This window comes from Pogoniulus pusillus, chromosome 15, assembly GCF_015220805.1.
Source record: "Pogoniulus pusillus isolate bPogPus1 chromosome 15, bPogPus1.pri, whole genome shotgun sequence".
NCBI classification, from domain to species: domain Eukaryota; kingdom Metazoa; phylum Chordata; class Aves; order Piciformes; family Lybiidae; genus Pogoniulus; species Pogoniulus pusillus.
In genome coordinates, this window is record NC_087278.1 from 23,882,118 (window position 1) to 23,905,597 (window position 23,480).

The 23,480-nt window shown below is 45.4% G+C and overlaps 1 protein-coding gene across 1 annotated transcript in view; it reads right to left on the bottom strand.

The window, feature by feature from the left end:
- The window catches only part of RESF1 (retroelement silencing factor 1), a 32,392-nt gene extending 14,296 nt beyond the window's left edge, over window positions 1-18,096 (bottom strand). Inside the window, exons 1-2 of the mRNA XM_064155784.1 lie at window positions 17,962-18,096; window positions 14,126-14,200 (exon numbers count right to left, since the gene is read on the bottom strand). The gene's annotated coding sequence lies outside the window, so the exon portion shown is untranslated. The remainder of the gene's footprint in view (window positions 1-14,125; window positions 14,201-17,961) is intronic.
- Window positions 18,097-23,480: the final 5,384 nt, after the last annotated feature.

The window sequence follows — 23,480 nt, forward strand, 5'->3', positions numbered from 1 at the left end:
GATCACAATACTGAAGATCCTCATCACCTGAAAAATCAAGTTACAGAGGCAAACATCCCTCTCCAGGTTGTGTCGACACACAAGCAAAGTGTTGCTGAAGCCCCCATAAATAAATGTGGTCTTTGAAGGGCCCATACAAGGATGTTGTGGACCGTAACAGGCCATGAGAACATATTCTGGGGCTGCTCTCCTTGTCAGTCCTTGACAAACAGGCCAGTAAGGTCAGAACACAAGTGGGCATATTGTGTGCACGTGTGTGTACGCACATGCCACAGACTGGTTATCTAAAGGGCATCTGCTCAAAAATAATCAAGTGCCAGAGAAAAGATGGTCATAGGCCACCAACTGATCACGTTGAAGAGGAATACAATCACCATCTGTATGAAACTGTAACTGGAGAAGTTCAAGAACACTTTTGAAACAAAGAATAATTCAACATAAGTATAAATGAAGTGTGATTTTTTTTAAACAAGAGGAAAACAGCTTAATGTAGAAACAGTAATTAAGACCTATGTGATGCTGTCCAAAACCAACCTAATAACATCACAACACTACCTGTGTCAAAGTATTCTCTCCATCACATGCTCTAAAGAGCTCAGTCTGCATCTAGCTAGAGGACTGACAGTGCAGGGCATAACAAGTAGGTATGCACACCTCAGCTGTGTACACACAAACTTCAGGGATGCCTCCTCACCTGCATGCGCATCAGAAGGTTATGGGAAACAGTAAATGCTACCCTGTCTCCCACAGAAGGTGTGTGTAAGAAGAGGCCTTGTGGTTGTAACCCATACACATCAGGGCTATAAGGTGGAGCAAGAGGAAAGCATGTCACTTTCTGAAATAAAAGGAGAGTGTTCAGAAGCAGTGTAGCTTCCAGAAACTGCACATGCTTAACATTTTTCAAGCGCCACATTTCATGGTTTGTTATCTGAAGATACAGCTGAGTGATGGCCACTTAATTACATGTTCTTAAACTGCTTCAATCATGAATAAACTACATGAACAGCATAGTTCTCTACTACAGTTTACATTACTCTATTTGTGTAATTGTTTTTGCAGTTGTACATTGTAGTGCCTGGGCTATTATAGGAAAAAAACAACACTGTACTGTTTGCATAGTCACAGGCTCTATCCTCTGGTACATAATATTTGCTCCTAGTAACACACTGACCTTAAGCATGATTAGTGGAAGGAAGTAAACAATACTCACACATTTAGTGACATCGGTAACCCAAAAGCACCATGAGGAAGCAATCAGCAATAGGAGATGTAAGGAACAAAGATGAATAAGGAATATTTGATCAGTTGACCCAAATGTTCCCACGGCTTGGATAGCAACACTCTATGCTGGGTTAGGAACTGGCTGGAGGGCCGGACCCAGAGAGTGGTGGTGAATGGTGCCACATCCAGCTGGTGGCTGTCACTAGTGGTGTCCCTCAGGGATCAGTGCTGGGCCCCATCCTCTTTAATATCTTCATAGATGATCTGGATGAGGGCATGGAGTCAGTCATCAGCAAGTTTGCAGATGACACTAAGCTGGGGGCAGATGTGGCTGGGTTGGAGGGCAGAAGGGCTCTGCAGAGGGACCTTGACCGCGTGGACAGATGGGCAGAGTCCAAGGTGATGGTGTTCAATAGCTCCAAGTGCAGGGTGCTGCACTTTGGCCACAACAACCCCATGCAGAGATACAGGCTGGGGTCGGAGTGGCTGGAGAGCAGCCAGACAGAGAGGGATCTGGGGGTGCTGATTGATACCTGCCTGAACATGAGCCAGCAGTGTGCCCAGGTGGCCAAGAGAGCCAGTGGCATCCTGGCCTGCATCAGCAATGGTGTGGTCAGCAGGAGCAGGGAGGTCATTCTGCCCCTGGACTCTGCACTGGTTAGACCTCACCTTGAGTACTGTGTTCAGTTCTGGGCCCCCCAGTTTAGAAGGGGCATCGAGATGCTTGAGTGTGTCCAGAGAAGGGCAACGAGGCTGGGGAGAGGCCTCGAGCAGAAGCCCTACGAGGAGAGGCTGAGGGAGCTGGGATTGGTTAGCCTGGAGAAGAGGAGGCTCAGGGGTGACCTTATTGCTGTCTACAACTACCTGAGGGGTGGTTGTGGCCAGGAGGAGGTTGCTCTCTTCTCTCAGGTGGCCAGCGCCAGAACGAGAGGACACAGCCTCAAGCTGTGCCAGGGGAGATTTAGGCTGGAGGTGAGGAGAAAGTTCTTCACTGAGAGAGTCATTGGACACTGGAATGGGCTGCCCGGGGAGGTGGTGGAGTCGCCATCCCTGGAGCTGTTCAAGGCAAGGCTGGACGTGGCACTTGGTGCCATGGTCTAGCCTTGAGCTCGGTGGTAAAGGGTTGGACTTAATGATCTGTGAGGTCTCTTCCAACCCTGATGATACTGTGATACTAGCAATAGAATTTCAGCACATGAAAACCAACTCCATGGAAGACCCTTTGATCACTCTGGAGAAACAGTCACACAGAGAAATCATTGCTTTTCAAAAGCACTGAAGTTTACTTTATCCAGGTCCACTGATAGGGAGGAAATTGCATTGTACTATGATTTGAACTGTGGTTAGCAGAACCTCATTATTTGCCAGTCAATGTGAAAGCCAACACACAGCTAGCCTCCACTCAGTTACCTATCAGGATAGGTCCATGGGAGTACAACATCCCTCTCAGCAGGGTAGGTTGACCTCAGCCAGTAGCCAAGGTCCCACACAAACACTTGCTCATCTTCCAAGGACAGGAGACAAAATTGGAAGAACAGGGGAGAAAACTCGATAGTCAAGAAAAAGTAGAGAGTATAATAGGCAAAGGAAATGGAAGGTAGATGGTGGAAAACAATCAATACAATAGAAACCATTTCCTACAAGCAGACCAATGCCCATCTAGTTCCTGAGCAACAGCCACATTGCAAGCCAATCCTTGCTTCCTCCTCCACCTGTTTTAACTGCTGAGCATGAGGTTATCCTGTACAGAATATCCGCTTCTGCCAGCCTGGGTCACCTGTCCAGCCTCTTGCCTACACTTACTGCAGAGGCAGAGTGGAAAACAGCATTTGCTCAGCAATCACCAAAGCACTCACGAGTTACTAACACTATTTCAACCCGAGATCCAAAACAGAGTTGTGAAGAAAGCAGTCTTCATTCCAGCCACATGGAGTACAGGACTGCAAACAGCAATAAACTGGTCAGCTCATGACTGATACGGTTCATTTAGAAGTCCTGGTTTATTAATTTTACTGTCTTATCTAAAACTAAGGGCTCATCTTTCGCCCTGGCATAACCATTTCCATGCTAATAAATCAATTGCCATAGCACATCATGATGCAGTTCTGCATGGTGAAAGCACTACAGGAATCGACTGCTACAAATTGATCCCTGTACTCCAGCACCATGGCTGCACAGGGACAAGCTGCTGGAGAACACAGGCAGTGCTGAGGATGTCCTACAGCAATCTCCCCATTCCACACAAGTATACTGTAGCACAATATATTAATTAGGGACATAAACAGTCAGGAAGTAGTGCACAGAAAGCAGTATGAAATAAAGTAGTTTACCTGCCTGAAGCTGTCAAAATGACAATTTAAATGTAAAGTTCAATTAATAAACATATTTCATTTACTTCCACTTAAGTATTGAGCTTTGTCTGTTTGGCTAAGTACAGATTGACCTAATCTTGCTCTGTTTTCAGTTGGACAATTAAGATCTAGCTTAAGCCTGGTGGCAAATTTTATCACAATTACTTATATGTGGGAATTAAAGTTAAAACTGTGTTTTGAGTTCCTATTTTTTCTTAAATCAGTATTGTTTGTATATACATTTAAAAAACCCTAAGAATATAAACTAAGAAAAAGCATCTTCAACTTTATAATTCATGTAAAGTGTTAACCTGAACACTCAGTACAGCAGCATTAAAAAGCAGTTTCTCTAAGCACTGCTACATGTGTATGTGACTGAAAGCTGATGTACACCAAGAGCAGAAATGAAACTGAAATTGTGATGTTGCAATCACACCCTCTGCTGCTGTCTACCCTTTGAAGCAGTAAGGTTTTGAAGAAGAGTGACATTTACTTGGATAAGACACTCAGTAACAATTACATCTTTATTGCCAATTCCTTACAGCATCACTAACAGGCATCACTCAATTCCCAGGAAAGTATGCTCACCCAGTATCCTATTAAGAGAAGATGACCAGGATGTAAGCCAGCTGTTCCTTAGGCACATGCTCCTCCCATTGGGGCTTCCAGGGAGCAGTGCACACATTACTCAGTGCTTTCTGGGTTACCACATAACTGGGCCACTCTGCTGTTGGACAAACCTAGGGCCCTGTTTGGTCTTGATTATCTCTTTGCGGTACCTACACATCTGGGATCTCCAAAGTCCTGAGCAGCACAGGCTTGCAGTCCAGAATCCCAGTGAGGCACAGAGATGATAGTCAAGTTCAGAATCTCATTTGACAGAAAATGAAATACAGAAACTACAGAAACATGAATGTACACAAATACAGACTTTGCTACAAAGCCCCTTAATAATCACTGCTGGTAAAACAGGAGTTGTTCTACAAAGCAAACAGCATAGCTTTAGTCAGTTCTTAAAATTTGAGAGTCACTAACTTAACACCAAATAGAAGTTACATTACAGGGAAATCCTCTGATGAAGAGGTCTGCAAGAACTGAGAGGTTATCCAGTTCCAATCTAAAGAAACATTACAAGAAAGGACAAGTGTTGCAGCTATCTGGTTGCTGAGGGAACATGGCCAGAGCTTACACAGATCACTGTGATCAAAAGCAATGCCACATGGACTCCAAACCAATTCAACGTAAATTAAGCCAGAGACTACTGATTGTTCTGGCTCTCGTTATATAGTCTTTGAGCACAGAGCACACACCTACAGATTATCATAATCAGGCAAGGACAACCCAGTCCTCTGCATAAACTCCACCTTGGTTTTCTCATTAACATTATGCCCACTATCTATCCTTCCTGAGATAAGGTGGCCAGCAGCTGGTGGGAACCAAGGTCAGCATCCACCTGCTATTATCCTTCTTCACTTAGCATTCCCACAGACAAGTGACTAAACACTGGAACCTGAGCATTCAATATAGGGAAAGAAAGTGTAAGAAAATCAGAACAAGTCCGCTTCATTTAGTCATAAGTTAAACGAGGAGAATTTATACCTGTCGTTAAGTTTGTGGTGAGCAGAGTCAAGGTCCTTGGTGTGAGATTTGGACACACATGCTCTGCTTCCACCCTTCTGCTATTTATGTTGATTTTTATGAAGTCTTTTCAAGTTTACATGCATTAACAGAAAAGGACTCTTCCCTTGAAAATAGTCTTAGGGGCAGCAACAGCAGGGAATTGGGATTGGTGCGAGTTGTAGGCTGACTTGGGAACTGGTGAATGGCTGCTTCTCTTGGAAACAAGAGACATTACCTTGAAAAGGTCACCCAGGGCGGGGACAATAGCAGCTAACAGCTCTTCCTAGCTCTCTCCAGGCACTTGTCCCCCAAAGGAGACTCTGGTACCATGCCTGGAAGTGAAACTGCACCATTGATGCATCTGCAGCCTATGCCTATCACAGGTTCTGGGATCCCCGAGCAGCCCAGTTTGTGGGTCCAATTGATTCAGAAACATTTGCACTTAACTGCCCATCCACTCTATGTACTTGTCTTTACTGCCAAAGAGTCCTGCCCCCTTACATACATCAGTCCTGGCACTGCACAGCTGGGACATGACAACCATGCTTTCACAGGTGGAAACCTTAGATTATTTGGAGTGCTCAACAGTATGGATGAAGAAGCCCCAGGCAATGAGCTAGATACTATGACTACTGCTCTGCAAAAGTCTTTACTCTCACTTACAGTTACCATTACTTAAGCCAAGACTGCAGCAGTGGTTGACTACAAACCTTTTTACCTTTTTAGGAATGTCCAAAACAGTGACTTCAAGTTATTACTGAATATTCTGGAGTAATCCAAGTGAATGTTTCCTCAGCTCTGAGATGCCTTGAAGGCCACACAAGGGTGCAAGATACAGTAGCTGCAATCCTAAGAGAAATTGACAGCAGAATCCTACCTGCTGAAACTCATAAAAGTTGTAGAATCATAGAATCAACCAGGTTGGTAGAGACCTCCAAAATCATCCAGTCCAACCTATCCCCCAGCTGACTCCAAATACAGCTGCAAGCTTATCAGCTCTTATATATATTACAAACACAAACTCGGCTTCTGCCTATGTACTGACTACAGGAGACAAAACTACTGAAAGAACTTACCCTATCTCTGGGTTTACACCAAGACAAATCTGTAATCCATTCTATGGATCATCAGCAGCCCTGGCAGAGAAATAAAAAACAACACTGAAAGCATTGAAGCTTGCATACCTGATCTGGAAGAGGTGTACATGTGAATGGAATTCCCCCAGCAGAGTCTCACATTCCTTAGTACATTCCATGAACAGGCTGAGACAGGTTTCTTCCACATGGGCAATAGCTAAGTATATTTATGAGCCTGTACAGACACCAAGAGCAACTGTAGCTCTGGATTTGTAGTTCCGTTAGTTTCTTCGGGTTTATTACTTATAATCACTCTGTAGGCCTTAAACTAAGAAACTCATCAAATAATTTACCTTTACCACTGATCTTTAATACACCATCTTTATTACATAAAGGCAAGAGATTACTACCACTTAGAGTCAATAAAGCAAATTGCTTGTAGTCATGGGGTGGAGTGTGACAGATGCAGTCAACTCCTCCACCAAAACTAGTGATCTGGTTCAGGCTCCCAAGGAAGTAGAGCCGCAGGCTGTGACCTGGTCAAGGCCTTCTCTGGTTCTAAACTGTTCATTGAAAAACCCACACAGGAACAGGGTGACATGGTGAGCTTTGAAGGATATGAAACACTGATCACACAAACACCACATGAATAGCAGGTGGTTCTTCCAAGAACAATTTGTCAAGGAACAAATGAGTTGTGGATACAAGGAGTCTCACCATTTCCACTGCATGGAAATTGACAACCAGCCAACCACTTGAAAAAAAAGAGACAGCCTGAGTGAGCCTTTTTTGGTTTTGCTCTCCCTGCTAAGCAGCATGGTGATGATCTCCCCTTGAACTGGGATCCTTTCCAAGGTTAAGGCACCCCATAGAACCTGCAGATCCTTGGTCAGGGACTACTACCATGAATAGCCTTGTAACATGGGGTATTAACATCCAGAAATTGTATTTTGCAATTGTTATTACATCCACTGTAGGGCAAGCAAAATTGAACTTTGTCATGGGATTTTAAGGCTCACTTAAACATCTTACTTCCATAGAACCACTTTCACTGCTACCTTCGGTGGTGGTTCTTGAAACATTCTGAATCTCCTCCCCAAGTGTAATTGAGGCATTCACAATAGTTCTATTTTCTTTATTAAAAGCTTCCTTTAATGGACTGAAATGCTAACCACCAAACATAGGTACTTCAGCAGTAGCCACATTGAACTACAATTGTAGTTTCTCACCTGTTCAAGACATGCAGTTCAGGAAACACAAAATTCCAAGAACTAAAAGGACAAAAGTTCAGTTGCATGTCAGCACAATTTCACTTGTTTCTGCTTCTGGACTTCTAGCAGCCAATCCCATTTAAACAAAGGCATTTAAAATTAATTTGGAATGTCTGACATACAGTACCATAGAAAGATTAGAGCAGCTTGGCAGACCTGCCCCAAGATGGTCTGAATCAACTAAATGCAAGAGAAAGTACACATACACACCAAGAATCCAAATTTTTCTCAGCTTACAACTGTATTTTACACATCACAGCAGCACCAACACAGAGGGGTTTTCCTGCCACAGCAGTTACATAGCAGATAAATAAGTGGTTTCTAACAAATTATTTCAAGCATTACAAAAACAGTTATTGCCTTGGCCTGTTTTAGTTTTACACTCATGAGCTTCATGTTGAATCAGGCTCTTCCAACCCTCTTTTGTGGGGTCTTAGCATTGTCTCCTCCAGCCACCAGGACTTTTGATGGGACTTCATTCAGTCTTATCTAGTGGTATTTGAGTCAGTTTACCATCAGATTAGTTTAAGGATTTTTGTAAATGAGTGTACTTAATTCTCAAAGTCCTCAAGGCCCAAAACTAGCACAGCAGGAAGAGAAGCCCAACAGGACTTTTTCAAAACAGATGAAGAAACAGGAAACAGACTTTTCAGCTCAAACAACAGTCATTAAATCAAAACTCATAAAAATTATCCTCTTCAAATTATTTCTCTAGCACATCTCTGGTACTTGTTAAGTGATGCCACAAGCGACCACCTTCAAGCAGCTCTATGGCTTGGTGGTTGCTCCGGTTCTGATGCTGAAGTCCAGCCTGGACACCCAAGTGTCACCGCTGCAGTTCTGTGGACACTGGTGCTGTTAACTGTTTTGCTGTTTGCAGGCTCAACCAGTAGCAAGGCTGAACACACACCCCAGACACACACAGAGGACATGGTCATAGACGGCCACAGAAGTGCTGCCTTCAACAGCACCCATAGGTATGACTCACATAAAACTCAGACGGGCAAGTCTCTTTCCTCCTCTTTGGCTGGTTGTGTTTGACTGTCTCTAAAAAACCCAGCTCCCACTACTCACTACAATCATAAGCACACATACATTAAAAGACACCCATCCAGTAACCTTGCATGGTTACCAGGTTCTCTTACCCACTTCAAAGGATCTCCTACTTGCTAGCTGGTCCAAACTGACACTCACTAGCAAACAGTCCACTGATACACTTGTTTTCTAAGCATTTCATGCTCACAGATCTCCCTAAATACCAGCACAGAATCCCGGTTCTTCTGATACTACATGGACTCACAGTCTCTATCCACCAGCTAGTCTGACTTGAAGCGTGTTAGCAATTTAATAGGCTAGCCCCAAATGCGCACTTTGGGGAAGATAAGCTCCCTTGTGCCAGAATAACTGCCCATGCCCCCTGAGTTCTCAGGATAAACTCCATTGTACTGTTATCTTGGATACAACCACTGCAACAATCACCACACTTGGGCTATCTGCTGCTTGAATGGTATATCAGCATATACCATGCTTTGACAAATACACCCATTGTGCTGTTATCTTGGTTACAAGTGCAGCAGCCTGGGGCTAGGGTGATCGAGCACCCCCTGGCCACACCTAGGCCACGTGCTGCTTGAATTACACACAAGAATGACTCCTCACCCATCGTGGCCAGAATGGAGAACACCAACCAAAGCAAATCATCTATAATCCTATCAACAGCAATCAGAAGGGTCCTCCAGGACCACAGCAGGAGGTGTGATCCAGTACCTCCCTGATCTAGAACTCTTCTCAGTAGAATTTGTGAGGATTAGAAGATCACTCACCAATGACTTCACAAGTAGGCTACAGGCCTGACATAGGAAGGTTCATTGACACATCCTTTTTCTCAAAACTCACAAGAAGGGGCATTTTTCATCACAGGCCATCCTCCACGAGTGTGCAGTTTGGTTCAGATCTTCCTGTGTGTGTGCACCTGTGCCACACAGCAGGTGTCAGCCTGCCTGTACCTGCGATTTTACTGCACCTCCCTCTTTGTGTGCAACCCTGCTGTAAGTTCCAAGTGATCCCACACCACACTGTCAAAACATCATCATCTCAACCTTGTTATCAGGAAACGTGGACCCCAAAACTTAGGCTAACATTTTGACATGAGTCTGCAGCAGCCTGCCTTAGAGGCAGCTACTGATCCCAGGAATGTTATGCACTCCCTATGGATACAAAGGTGCAAACACTGCAGGAAGGAGAACTACATGCTACAGAGTACTTTGCTGTTCTCCATTACAGACAAACCATGTAGCTGTTGTCCAGGAAGCCTTATCATGACTTCTACCTCAGCAGCAATGAAGAAATTGTCAACTTCAGAAGAACTTCTCTCACTACAATGTCATTATACTCTGAAAACACACCTGTTGGTCAAAAGCCACCCACTTCCAGGGCAGACCACACCTTGGTTACTCCTCCTTGGTCATGTGTGGAAGCCTCACTAGAGGGAAGTAGAGACTGGCAGAGATCCATAGGCAAGGTATGTTGCCAAACATAAGAGAGGGCTTCTTAGCAAACAAACTTTGGAAGCTTTCTTCACCAAGGACCATGACAATTGGAAGGCCAGCAGGACACTGCGTAGACCTGAGATCACAGTGACATCTTGGACCTGTGGTGGTAGCTATCCACCACCCTCAGTGTCAGGAATTTCTTCCTAAAGTCCAACCTAAGTCTGCCTTTATCTAGTCTAAAATCATTGCCCCCTTATCCCAGCACTACATGTCCTTGCAAACAGCCCCTTCCCCACTTTCTTGCAGGTACTGGAAGGCTGTCATAAGGTCTCCTCAGAATCTTCTCTTCTCCAGGCTGAATAACCCCAATTCTTTCAGCCTGTCTTCACAGGAGAAGTGCTTCAGCCCCCTCATTTTTGTGACCCTCCTCTGGACCCTCTCCATCAGGTCCACATCCTTTTTATGTTGAGGGCCTCAGAGCTGGATATAGTACTGGCCACACTTCACAGTTTATGTGGTTGAGGGTGCAATTGGTGGTCTGGGATGCAAGTGCATATTGTTAGCTCATGTACAGCTTTTCTTCCACTACTACCCCCAAGGCTTTTTCTGCAGGGCTGCTCTCTGCCATCTCACGTTATCATCATCATCTCCCAGCCTGTACTGATAACAAGGATTGCCCTAACCCAGGTGCAGGACCTTGCACTTGGCCTTGTTGAACCTCATCAGTTTTACCTGAGCCCATTTCTCCAGTCTGTCCAAGTCCTTCTAGATGACATCCCATCCCTCTGGCATATTAACCTCACCACTCAGCTTAGTGTTATCTACAAACCTGCTGAGGACAACTTTTGAGGTCTCTTCCAACCACATATAGTCTGTGACTCAGTCTCACTGTCTACATCATTGATGAAGATATTGGACAGCACTTGTCCCAGTACAGACCCGCAAGGGACACCATTTGACAACCTTTCTCCACCTAGACATTGAGCCACTGACCACTGCATGCTGGATGTAATCATCCAGCCAATTCCTTATCCACTGAGCAGTCCACACGTTAAATTCCTCTCTCTCCAGCTTAAGAGATAAGGGTGTTGGGGGGGGGCCGTGTCAAAGGCCTTGCATAAGTCTGGATAGATGACATGCATTGCACTTCCCTTATTCATTGATGTAGTCACTCTGATGTAGAAAGCCAGTAGATTGGTCAGGCAGGAGTTGCCTTCAGTAAAGCTGTGCTGGCTGTCTCAAACCACTTCTCTGTCCTCCATGTGCCTTATCAGAGCTTCTAGAAGGACCTGTTCCATGATTGTCCCAGGCAGAGAGGTGAGGCTGGCAGGCCAGTAGTTCCCAGGGTCCTCTTTTTTAACCCTTTTTAAAAAAGGGGGTGTAATGTTCCACTTCTCCCAGTCTCCAGGGACTTCTATGGACTGCCAGGAACTTTCAAATATCATGGAGAGTGGCAACTACATCAGTCACCTCAGGACTCTGGGATGCATCTCACCAGGTCACATAGACTTCTGCATGTTCAGGTTTCTCAGGTCATCACAAACCTTGTTCAGTTAGAGCGAGAGGGACTTTGCTCCCCTGGTCCCTGTCTCGCAGGCCAACTCAGGAGATGTGAGGTTAGAAGTTATCAAAGAAGACCAAGGCAAAAAAAGCTGCTGAGAACCTCAGCCTTCTCCTTGTCTGTTGCTACCAGCTTGCCATTCTTGCTTGCTCACCATGGGAGTGTGTATTTCCTTAAACTTTTCTTTTCTGGTTGACATACCTGTAGAATCCCTTCTTTTACTTTTTGTATCCCTTTCAAGATCAACTCCATCCATGTCCTGACCCTCCTGACCTCATCCCTACACAACTGAGCAGTGCTCCTACACACTGCCCAAAACATGTCACTGCTTGAACTTTCTGTGCTTTTAGTTTGATCAGCCAGTCTTGACCAGGCCATGTTGGTCTCTTCCCTTCCCTGTTTGGGTTCTCACACCTTCTTGCTAGTGTCATTTGACAAAGTCTATCATGAGACAACCTTGCTGAAACAAACACAATCCACACACTTACCCACAAGCATAGCTCAGGAGGTTTGCTTCCTGTTATTATCCCCAGTACTATTTGTCCATCAGCTTTTTATCTCTTAACATTTTTATTCTTCCTCTCTTATTGTTTCCTTTGCACTGAAGAAGTCTTTGAGCAGATAAGCTCTATGAAGCAGATGTTCTCACCTTCTGCATGCTCTTACACTCAAATTCCTCTATTTTACTGCTAGAGTGTCCTGGAAATAGATGGTGCTCCTTCAGTATCAGTATAAGTTATCCTTTTAATTCTTTGCCTGTTACTACTTCTGCTGCTTTCCCACACACTTCCATTAATACATCAATCAGTCAAGGCAATTATAATATTTCTAACACAAATTGTTTCAATAGGTGTATTTTAGTGCAGCAGTTGCAGATTTCTACTTATCACACTTCATAGAAAAAAAGTGAAATGCAGAGAATCATGAAATACGCTTTTATCTCTGAAGAATTTCCTCCAAGAAGTAAGGCACATTTGAAGAACTGTCTTGCATCTCCATTAGTTTAGAATCAGAATTATTTAGGCTGGAAAGACCTTTAAAATCCAACAATTAACCTAACATTATCAAGTCCCCTGTTAAATTATGTCCATAAGCACCACATATTTTAAAATCCCTCCAAGGACAGTGATTTCATCACTACCCCAACCAGTCTGTTCCAACACCCACCTCAGGACAATCTCTTTTCAGGTAGTTGCAGAAAGTAAGAGTCTAACCTCAGCCTCCTCTTCTGTAACCTAAGCTCAACTCAGGGTTCACTCAATCCACTTGTGATGGTTTGGGTGTTCCCTGCCCCCCCACACTTTGGAAATCACCCAGACTAGACTCAGGCAACTCTGGAAATATGAACAAAGCTTATATTTACAGCTAGCACAATATACAAGCAGATAGTTACAGTATATACAGTTATAGACAGAAATAGACAAGGTAAAAGGGAATACAGAAACACAACAGCCCTCCCAGAAACCTGAGTCCCCAGGAGGGGCTCTCAACCACCTCTGCACCTTCCCCCTGCCCCTCTCTACCTTACCCCAGTCCCAAGGAAGAATGGAGGTTTGGCCAGGGGGTTAGGAAGCAAAGTGGATTAGTCCAAAATGGAGGGTGAGGTTAGAGAGATGCAGCTCAGCCAGCAGCCCAAGTGAGAGTGGTTATCTATGGTTTTATTTCTTGTTCCCATATATCTCAGCAAGCCTATGAGCAAAGTAGACACCACCATTGTTTTCCTTTCACAGCCTGTAATCTAGTTCTCCTCACCAAAACATTCTAGCTAGCTTCAAACTAGCACATCCCTCATCCAGATCACTGAAGTTATCCCTTCTTCAAAAAGTATTGCTCTCCAGTCTTTGACACCTAACTTCTGATTTTAAGAAGTTTGTGATCAATGTATGGGAAGAACAAACTAAGCAGTTGACTGAATTTCAGACAAGGACAACAAGAGTAATTTTTCACTAGAAGAGCTCTTTGTGATTTTCACGTTTTGCAGAAAGCATTTACATCAGCAGTAAGGTATATCACTAGCTTTGAGATCACAAGAGTGTTCTTTAAAAGTTAACATAGCTGTGATTATGGTTTGCAAAGTTTTTTAAGCTTCCTGCATATTGTAAGCTACATAATCAACACTTTCACTCATTAAATAATCTTCCTCAAAATATAAAAGCCTACAGCTTTCAGGTTCTGTTTTCACTGCTCTTTGCAGTTTCAAAACTGTTGAGAAGTTACAACTGTCATGCTTACCAAAATCGTAAATCACCAGGAAGATTCTAGGAATTTTTAGCAAGCAAATGTGTGAAAAAGCAAAAATCCATTCTCTGTCAGCAATAAACTCCTTTGAAAAGGCTGTGGCTGTAACAATACTCAGTAGAGCTTAGAAATTCTTTTGAGTTGCTAAGAAAGTTTACATTTCCCCCAATTCTATTTCTTCCCCCATTTCTACCTTTTTAGTTGCACTGATGCTGTTACTTGAAGTGCTTCATGATGAAGCAGACTATAGACAAAGTAACTTCCACATTTCAATATTTTTAAAAAGATTACTTACTTGAGCAATCTTGCTTGTGTCCCACTTCAGACAGATGTGTAGCACTCACTGGATAGGCAGGACCTCCTTACTGATCTGTTCCAAGAAGGGACAATTATTAAGCTGGTCTGTACCAGTATCACCACACAGTTTCCTATGTCCCAGATTACTACTAATACATCCAAAAATCTCCTGTAAATACTCGATGAGGCTAATTGATTGGCTACAGCTGGGTGATAGATTGGACTAGATGGTCTTGGAGGTCTCTTCCAACCTGGCTGATTCTATGAAGTCAAATCTGCTGTGAAGCAACAGCTTCCTCTTTATTAGTGCTTTTCTTTTATCAGTTCATGAAGTAGTCATCTAACACTAACAACCATAATGCATTTTTCACCATTATTTCCTTACCTTTTCTTTCTTCTTAGAAGTCACTAGCAGGCTCTACTGTTTCACACAAGCCTTCAGTCAGGCTTAGCTGCTCTAGGAATTAAGGCACCTTCTCAGCCTTCTGCTCCCTTTACTCTTCCTTTGCTGTCTTCAGCCTTCCCTAGACCTCTTCTAAATTAGAGTGGGGATTACTATCCTCCCTTCTGTGACCATTTGTTGACTACTGTCCACCAAAGTAGCGAAGAAAGGCTCAGTGTTAAAGGAACAGATTATCACATTGACCAGGACAAGGAGAGGCCACAAACATTGTGACAAAGTCATACACATCCAGTGCACTGATACGTTGCTTGTTGTTGCAGCAAATTAAACTGGGCAAGCTCAGCATATACAGGACATAAAGAACCACTTCCTTTGTTTGCAACCCACAGCCAGAAGTGTCGTGGTTTTTCTAAAGATAGTGACAGAAATTAAACTCTCAAATCAAATTGGAGAAAAAAAAATACAGAATTATATTTAGAGAGAAATACAGTGATAAACATTACAAAGCAATTACTGCATCCATGGCAAACCCCCTTGAATTTTTTCCCATCCCAAAAAAACTCGATCTACACTCCCCAGTGCTCCAGTCCTCCCTCCCTCCCAATGCCTCTGCCATCCAAAGAGGCCTACTGCTTACATGTTCTTCCTGATAAACTGGCTCCTGCCACACACACAGGGCAGGAGGAGGAGGAAAGGAGAACGAACTGACCTTGTTGTGAGCTTGTAACAAGATAGCAAAATCATGGGATTCAATAACAATCTTCTAGTCCCCAGACGATTTTTAATCCTATAGTTCAACCTGGGACATTAAGTCAATACACTCAGGTGGTGGCTCAGAAGATCACAGTAAGAAGCTTGATTGGACAACTATGGGCATAAGGCCTCAAAACAGGGACAGTCCCACTTGGCCAGGTGCACCATCACACCCTACTCCACCACAGGTGATGGAACAAACACAACAGGCCAAATTTTGACCATTTTTCATCACTGGGAAAAAAAAATTAAGATCCCACCACACACAAACCCACAAACAGAAGAGCCAGAGAATATTATTTTGTGTACTTTCTAACAACAGATATTACCAAAGCATGCTTGCCTGCAGAAAACACAAAGTCAGTAACTTGTTGGCTCCCCATCGGTTAAGGTTTTGCTTTGAGGCTCACAGGAACTTCTACAGTGGCTATCAAGCCTGTAGGATTCAACTCTGTAAACAGTAGTAAGAGCAATTCTTAACACAAGTCTGTTTTCTCTGCCAGAAACGTTCATCTAAAATGTTTTAGAACACTGGCTGGTTAAGTCAAGGAAATCAGGTGGTAAGAATTCAGTTAGGATCATTTGATGTTACTGACAGGTTTTACTCCCATCATGTTCCAAAGCAAGAGCTTGAAAATATTTACCAAGAATCACAACGAGCTGGGTTTGTTTTGTTCTAAGTCATCCCAGGAGGCTAGTTAAGAGTGGGGTAAAACCTGGCATTACCACAGAGCTCCTAGAAAGAGTTGAGTCAATCTTTTAATAGTTTCTAGGAAAACAAACTCCAGCGTTCCTACAGGCTTCTGAAGCCTGTCTTGTGCTCCTACTCACATCCGATCTGATGCCTCTCATTTTCACCAATAACAACAGCATATGAAGTGTTGATAGGGTACTTGCCTCGTTTCACCCATAAAGAGTAAGTTATGCAATTCTTTCAAGCACAAAAGCAGAAATAACAACCTCTATCTCTTTAAAACCTTTTTATCTCTTGTTATATAAACAGGTTTGTCAGTTCAACCACAATACTCGACTGCAGATGTCCCTCTTACACAAGGCCAAGCGCTGCCTCCCTATTCCATACCTTGTGATACATACCTGAAAGGGTAAAGTAAGAACGACATGCAAACACCGGCCATCCATCACAGAGCTTGGATGCAGGGCACCTGAAATACCTGGCCATCCATCACAGAGCTTGGATGCAGGGCACCTGAAATACCTGGCCTTCCATCACAGAGCTTGGATGCAGGGCACCTGAAATACCTGTCCATCCATCACACAGCTTGGATGCAGGGCACCTGAAATACCTGGCCATCCATCACAGAGCCTGGATGCAGGGCACCTGAAATACCTGGCCTTCCATCACAGAGCCTGGATGCAGGGCACCTGAAATACCTGGCCTTCCATCACAGAGCCTGGATGCAGGGCACCTGAAATACCTGGCCATCCATCACAGAGCTTGGATGCAGGGCACCTGAAATACCTGGCCTTCCATCACAGAGCCTGGATGCAGGGCACCTGAAATACCTGGCCTTCCATCACAGAGCTTGGATGCAGGGCACCTGAAATACCTGGCCTTCCATCACAGAGCTTGGATGCAGGGCACCTGAAATACCTGGCCTTCCATCACAGAGCCTGGATGCAGGGCACCTGAAATACCTGGCCTTCCATCACAGAGCTTGGATGCAGGGCACCTGAAATACCTGGCCTTCCATCACAGAGCTTGGATGCAGGGCACCTGAAATACCTGGCCTTCCATCACAGAGCCTGGATGCAGGGCACCTGAAATACCTGGCCTTCCATCACAGAGCCTGGATGCAGGGCACCTGAAATACCTGGCCTTCCATCACAGAGCCTGGATGCAGGGCACCTGAAATACCTGGCCTTCCATCACAGAGCTTGGATGCAGGGCACCTGAAATACCTGGCCTTCCATCACAGAGCTTGGATGCAGGGCACCTGAAATACCTGGCCTTCCTCACATTACAAGCTCACGACCCTAAAAGCTGTTACTACTCTTTTTTTTTTTCAGTAACATTTTTCAGCCCTGTCTCCCTGCATTATCACATTTTACAGAGAAAGACAGTAAATAAACTTCTGCAGCAGACAAACTGTTGGACCAAAAGCGCGCCTGCAGATAACACTGTGTTTGCTCTGTCACTTGCAGGGCGCTGGATTGACGTTAACTGTGCCTGCGAGACAAGCTGCAAACTAGCTGCCTGCTACTGCACGTCTCGGTGCCTGACCGGCTCTAAATCAAGTACCCCCCACCCCTGACCGTCAGAATGGGGCCGCCGGCCACCCCAAGAGACCCGCAGCCGCCTTGACCGACCGCTAGTCTTGCAGGGCCCTCAGCTGCCGCTGCCCCTCACGGCTCCGCCTGCGGCCTCCTGCGCTACCCCGAGGACGAGATGGGTTTATCGACCCAGCCCGAGGAAAATGGTTCCACTACTCGCCTCGAGCCTCGCTGGAGGGGCGGCGCGGCCCTCACCGGCTCCCTCCTCCCCGCCAGAGGTCCCAGGCAGCGCTTTCCTGTAGCCGCCAGGTCCGCGGCCCCGCAGGACGAAGGAAAGCACAGCCCGCGCCGCGATGCCCCCACTGCGGTATGGTATGGCCCAGCCCGGCCCGCCCCGCCCTGCTCCGTTCCCATCCCTTTCCTTCGCCGCCACTGCCCGTCCTCACCGAACCCGGCGCGGCTGGCCGGCGAGTCACTCTGCGCACAGAGGCGGAGCCAGAAGTCGAAGGCTCTAAGGCGAAACGGGGAAAGACCACGACCCTCCACTGTGCCGTTACCACTGTCGGGCAGAGGCCTCTGGGTGGCCGCTAAGGACCGCCCCGGGGCGGGATCCTCCGCGGGGCGGGGTCCGTCGCGGGGCGGGATCCTCCGCGGAGCCGCTGCTGGGGACCGCTGCTGGGCGCTGCTGGGCAGTGCTGCTGGGGACTGCCTGGTCTGCGCAGGCTGTGCCTGGCCGTGTGAGGGTTTGGGAGTTTAGGGTGGGAGACTTTGACGTAGGGAAAGAACTCCATAACTCGAAAGTTATAAAGTAGGCATGTTTATTGCGCAAGATGCACGGGGGCTATCTCCTCCAAAGTCGTGCCTGACCCAAAGGAGCAAGCTATGCCACCTTTATACACTGAAACCATGCATATTCATGAAACGCCTATGCATTTTTATCACTGAAACCCGCTTACTCCTGCTCCATGTTAACTTGCAGTCCTCTACGCCTGCATAGTTCCCTTCAAAAATTGTGGGCAGGGGTCCTTGAAGTGTGGGCGATGGTCTTATGGAGGAAGACCGTGGGTCTTCGTCACAGTGTACTTCTTCACCTCTTGCCTGGAATTTGGTGATCGTGCAGGTCTGCAATACCCCTATCAGCCTTAGCTCACTTATGTCCTTGATGGTCTTCTGCTTTTTCTCACCATGGAAGCTTGCTGACAGGTTTATGATGGGTGCTGGTCAGTTCTTCTCTTCCCAGATAACATTATGATGTCTTTGCTCTTGCCTTGCTCTTTAGATAACCTTTGAATGCTTTCATGTTGCTACTTGTGAGTACATCCTTTGTCAGTGATTAAGACCAGCTTCTTCCCTTGCTAGTCATCTACTTCTGTGTTGTGCTAATTTGAAGCTAGCTAGAATGTTTTGGTGAGAAGAACTAGATTACAGGCTGTGAAAGGAAAACAATGGTGATGTCTGCTTCCCTCACAGTCTTGCTAAGGAATATGGGAAGGAGAAATGAAAACATTGGATAACACTCTCACCATTTTCTCACTCACTCTCGCTTGGGCTGCTGGCTGAGCAACATCTTACTCCCTAACCTCACCTTCCATTTGGCCTAACCCACCTTTGCTTCTTAACCTCTTGGCCGAACCTCTATTCTTCTTTAGGACTGGGGTAAGGTTGACAGAGGCAGGGGGAAGGTGAGGGGTGGTTGAGAGTCCCTCCTGGGGACTCAGGTTTCTGGGAGGGCTGTTGTGTTTCTGTATTACCTTTTACCTTGTGTATTTCTATATATAACTGTATATACTGTAAATATCTACTTGTATATTGTGCTACCTGTAAATATAAGCTTAATTTATATTTCCAGAGCCAGCTGAGTCTAGTCTGGGTGATTTCTAAAGTGTGGGGGGGCAGGGAACACCCAAACCATCACAAGTGTGATTTCATGATTACCTATTTTGTTTCTATGTTCCGAGTGTAGATATACTGTTAGTCATAATGTTCTGTTCTATGCTATCCCCTATTTCTTCATATCTCCATATCAACATTAGTTGGTTGGGCTGCATCAGCCCAGATGAGAAACTGTGCGACCACTACAGTTCAGGCTCTGCAGCCGGCTTGTGTGCCTTATGAGAATGAGTTCAGCCCGAGAAAGGGCAAGTTTACATGAGGCTGCACCAGGCCACTGACAGGGAGCTGCGCACCACGATCTGATTTGGCTTTCGGTTTCTCCAGCTCCTCCACACTAAGGCCCTCCTACCTGGTCTCCCTGCCTTCTCAAGTACCCAGAGAACTCCAGAAACTCCCTGCTTCAGGAGCATCACAATTTCTGCGAAAGAATACAGTGGTTCTTCCACTTCCCACCATGAGCTGAGGACCAGCTGGGTCTTCAAGAGCAGCGTGGAATTGGGAGGAACCTCTGGAGTTTGATAGAGGCTCTGTAATGAAAGCTAGGAAGATAAGGAGAAAAATAGTACCCGTGTCAATATGAGAGAGGACAGAGCAGAATAGGAGAATGGCAGAGCAGGGGTGTGTTGGAGCTAACTAGGTGGGGGACATTGAAACCTACAGTTAGGAACAAGTGATAACAGAAAGTGCTGTGAGAGATAGCACCCTGTCAATGTGGGACGTTAACAGAACAGGGGTGTATCAGAGCTAACTAAGCAAGGTTAGGGATGGGCAATAACAGAAAACGCCACAAGCATGGTAGGTAAGAAACCATGAAGCACACAACTGTGCAGACTCAAATAGCTGAGTCACGATGAGAACACCTGAGGAAGACTCAGCCTCATGACCACCAGAGAGACCACCAGGAGGATTAGCACGCATGCACAACAGTTCCAGGAGAAACCGCAAGCGCTTCGGGAAGTGTTTGGATATGTATTAAACTGCTCTATGAATATGTATGTAAGCAGGAAATAAAAATCCTGCAACTGCTTGTGTACAGCGCGCAGCTGCGGAGCTATAGCTCCCTGCGCCCAGCGCTGCTTCTTGCTTGCCAAAGTAAAACTCCTTAAACTTACAGAAGTTTTTGGTGGCTCGATTTTAACAAGCCCAGACGGGAAACAGTGCGAGCGCTGCGGCTCAGGCTCTGCGGCTGGCTTGTGAGCCTTATGAGAATGAGTTTGGCCCGCGAAAGCGTAAGTTTACACGAGGCCGCTGACAGGGAGCTGCGCACCACGATCTGATTTGGCTTTCGGTTTCTCCAGCTCCTCCACGCTAAGGCCCTCCTACCTGGTCTCCCTGCCTTCTCAAGTACCCAGAGAACTCCAGAAACTCCCTGCTTCAGGAGCATCACAATTTCTGCGAAACAATACAGTGGTTCTTCCACTTCCCACCATGAGCTGAGGACCAGCTGGGTCTTCAAGAGCAGCGTGTAATTGGGAGGAACCTCTGGAGTCTGATAGAGGCTCTGTAGTGAAAGCTAGAAAGACAAGGAGAAAAAAAAGATAGATATTTAATGTGTGATAAATTAGAACTAGATGATGCGCATTGGTGGGAGAAACTAATGGAAAGCGCATTAGAGCTGTGAACCGACTGCTGTGAAACAACAACTATTTGTGCAAAACAAGGAAACGACTGCCTGTTGCAACCAGTAGATAAAGGGAGCTAAGAGTGTGAGAAATATATTTTGGACCCGATTGATTTGTGGCCAGAGGTGACAGATAAGGAGAAAGAGGAATTTTGAATGGAGCTGCACTCCCCCTTGCACCACCACAAAAGTATGCACTTATCTTGACATAAGATGAGAAGAGCAGAACAATAAATCATTATAGACCAGAAATGCTGATGGGGGAGAAAAACAGGTGAGGAAGACAGCCCGGGCGCATGAGCTGAAAGGAAGAGTCATGCAGAGGACACTGCTGCCTTCAAGTTCATGAAGAGGTCATTTGAGGGAGACCTCTTCACCACTGAAGACCACCAGAGGGACCACCGGATAAAAGAAGACATGCGCCGAAGAAATACCTCCTGTTCTTGGAACTGATAAGAAAAATCCAACCTTATCTTAGAATTAGTCATGAATACATATTAGAATAGGATCTATAAAGAGGAGATTAGAAACTAACGGTGTGCAGTTAGGGTGGAGCAGAGACTCCCCACGCACCCAGGCCTGTACATTGCTTGATTTCTGTAACTCTATTAAAGCTTTATTTTTGCATGAATGTAAGTTTATGCCTTTTTATTTATGACAAGAGTAAGCAGGAAATGGCTACTTATGTAGCTAGATTTTTTAAGACATGCTGAGATAGCTTACACAGCATGAACAGTGGCGTCATTGAGGAGCCATACAGAGGACACCTCCGGCCTTCATCTTTAAAGGATCACCAGAGGGGGAAGAAGAGACCCTCAGAACAAAAAAAAGGTATGCACCGTGAGACCCCACCCAAGTTCTGCCCATACCAAGGAACAATTTGCATAAGACTGCCTTTTCTTGGAATAGTTTATGCATGTGTATATAGAAGCATAATATAAACCACAAACTAAGGAACTAACTTGTGCTCGTTGGTGGAGAAGCCTCCCCACAGCACCCAGTGATGTTTGCTTGCTTTCTATTGCCTGAATAAAAATTTTTATCCATTTTGAGCCCATCATTTATTGCAAATGTGTGAAGAAAATGCATGTGAACTGTACAGTACTTAAACTGCACATCACAATCCTTAGTAGAATGAGAACTGACCATAATTCTGTAGTCATGGCTTTAGTGTTATATAAAGATTCCAGTAATCGGTGCAGCTTACTGTTGCACAGAATTCCTAGCAATTAGTACAGCTTTCCTTTTATCTAAAAACAACTAGACATTTTAGTCACCTGTACCTCCTCTGCAGATTGAGTCAAATTCTCAATGATCAGTGTACAATACAATAATAATAATCCAGACTGATGTTAAAAAGTGCACCCTCTGCAAATGACACCGAACTGGATGTGTTCATCTGCTTGAAGGCAGGAAGGCTCTGCAGAGGGATCCTATAATGAGAGGCTGAGGGAGCTGGGGTTGTTTAGCCTGGAGAACAGGAGGCTTAGGGGTGACCTCGTTGCTGTCTACAGCTACCTGAAGGGAGGCTGTAGCCAGGTGGGGGTTGGTCTCTTCTCCCAGGCAACCAGCAACAGAAGAAGGGGACACAGTCTCAAGTTGTGCCAGGAAAGGTCTAGGCTGGATGTTAGGAGGAAGTTCTTCACAGGAAGAGTGATTTGCCTTTGGAATGGGCTGCCCAGGGAGGTGGTGGAGTCACTGTTCCTGGAAGTGTTCAAGCAAAGCCTGGATAAGGCACTTTGTGCCATGGTCTAGTTGACTGGAAAGGGCTGGGTGCTAGATTGGACTGGATGATCTTGGAGGTCTCTTCCAACCTGGTTGATTCTATGATTCTATGGTCTCGACAGACTGGATAGATAGGGCAAGGTCTATGAGGTTTAACAAGACCAATTGCCAGAATCTCCACTTGGGTCACAACAACCTTATGCAATGCTACAGGCTTGGGGAAGAGTGGCTGGAAAGATGCCTGGCTGAAAAGGATGTGAGAATGCTGGTTGACAGCTGAGACAAAGGAGTTAGACTCAACAGCAAAATATTTACTGTTATGTCAACAGCTGGAGTCAATGATCTTAGAGGTATTTTCCATCCAAACCAATTCTATGGTTCTGTGATTCTGTGCTATGTGTTTTCATGAGCCCGGAACGCACACACACACACACACACACACACACACACTTACACTTCACAACTTCCCATTACAGCAGTGAGATTGGGAAGCTGTTGCAGCAGAGGGACATATTGTGTATTAGTTTTCTTGTTACCTAAGGTTGTGTGGCTTCTTTGCCACATAGTGCTTAATTTTCTGGGCATCCATAATCTTTGTCTTCTGATTCCAAGCTACCAGAGCACACCTCCCGATCTAGTGCTGTTTGTGTGGCATCCCTGCCTCCTTCCTGCACTACCAGGCATGGTCTCTCCTTGGTCAAGAACCTTGGTGCATTATGTAAAAAG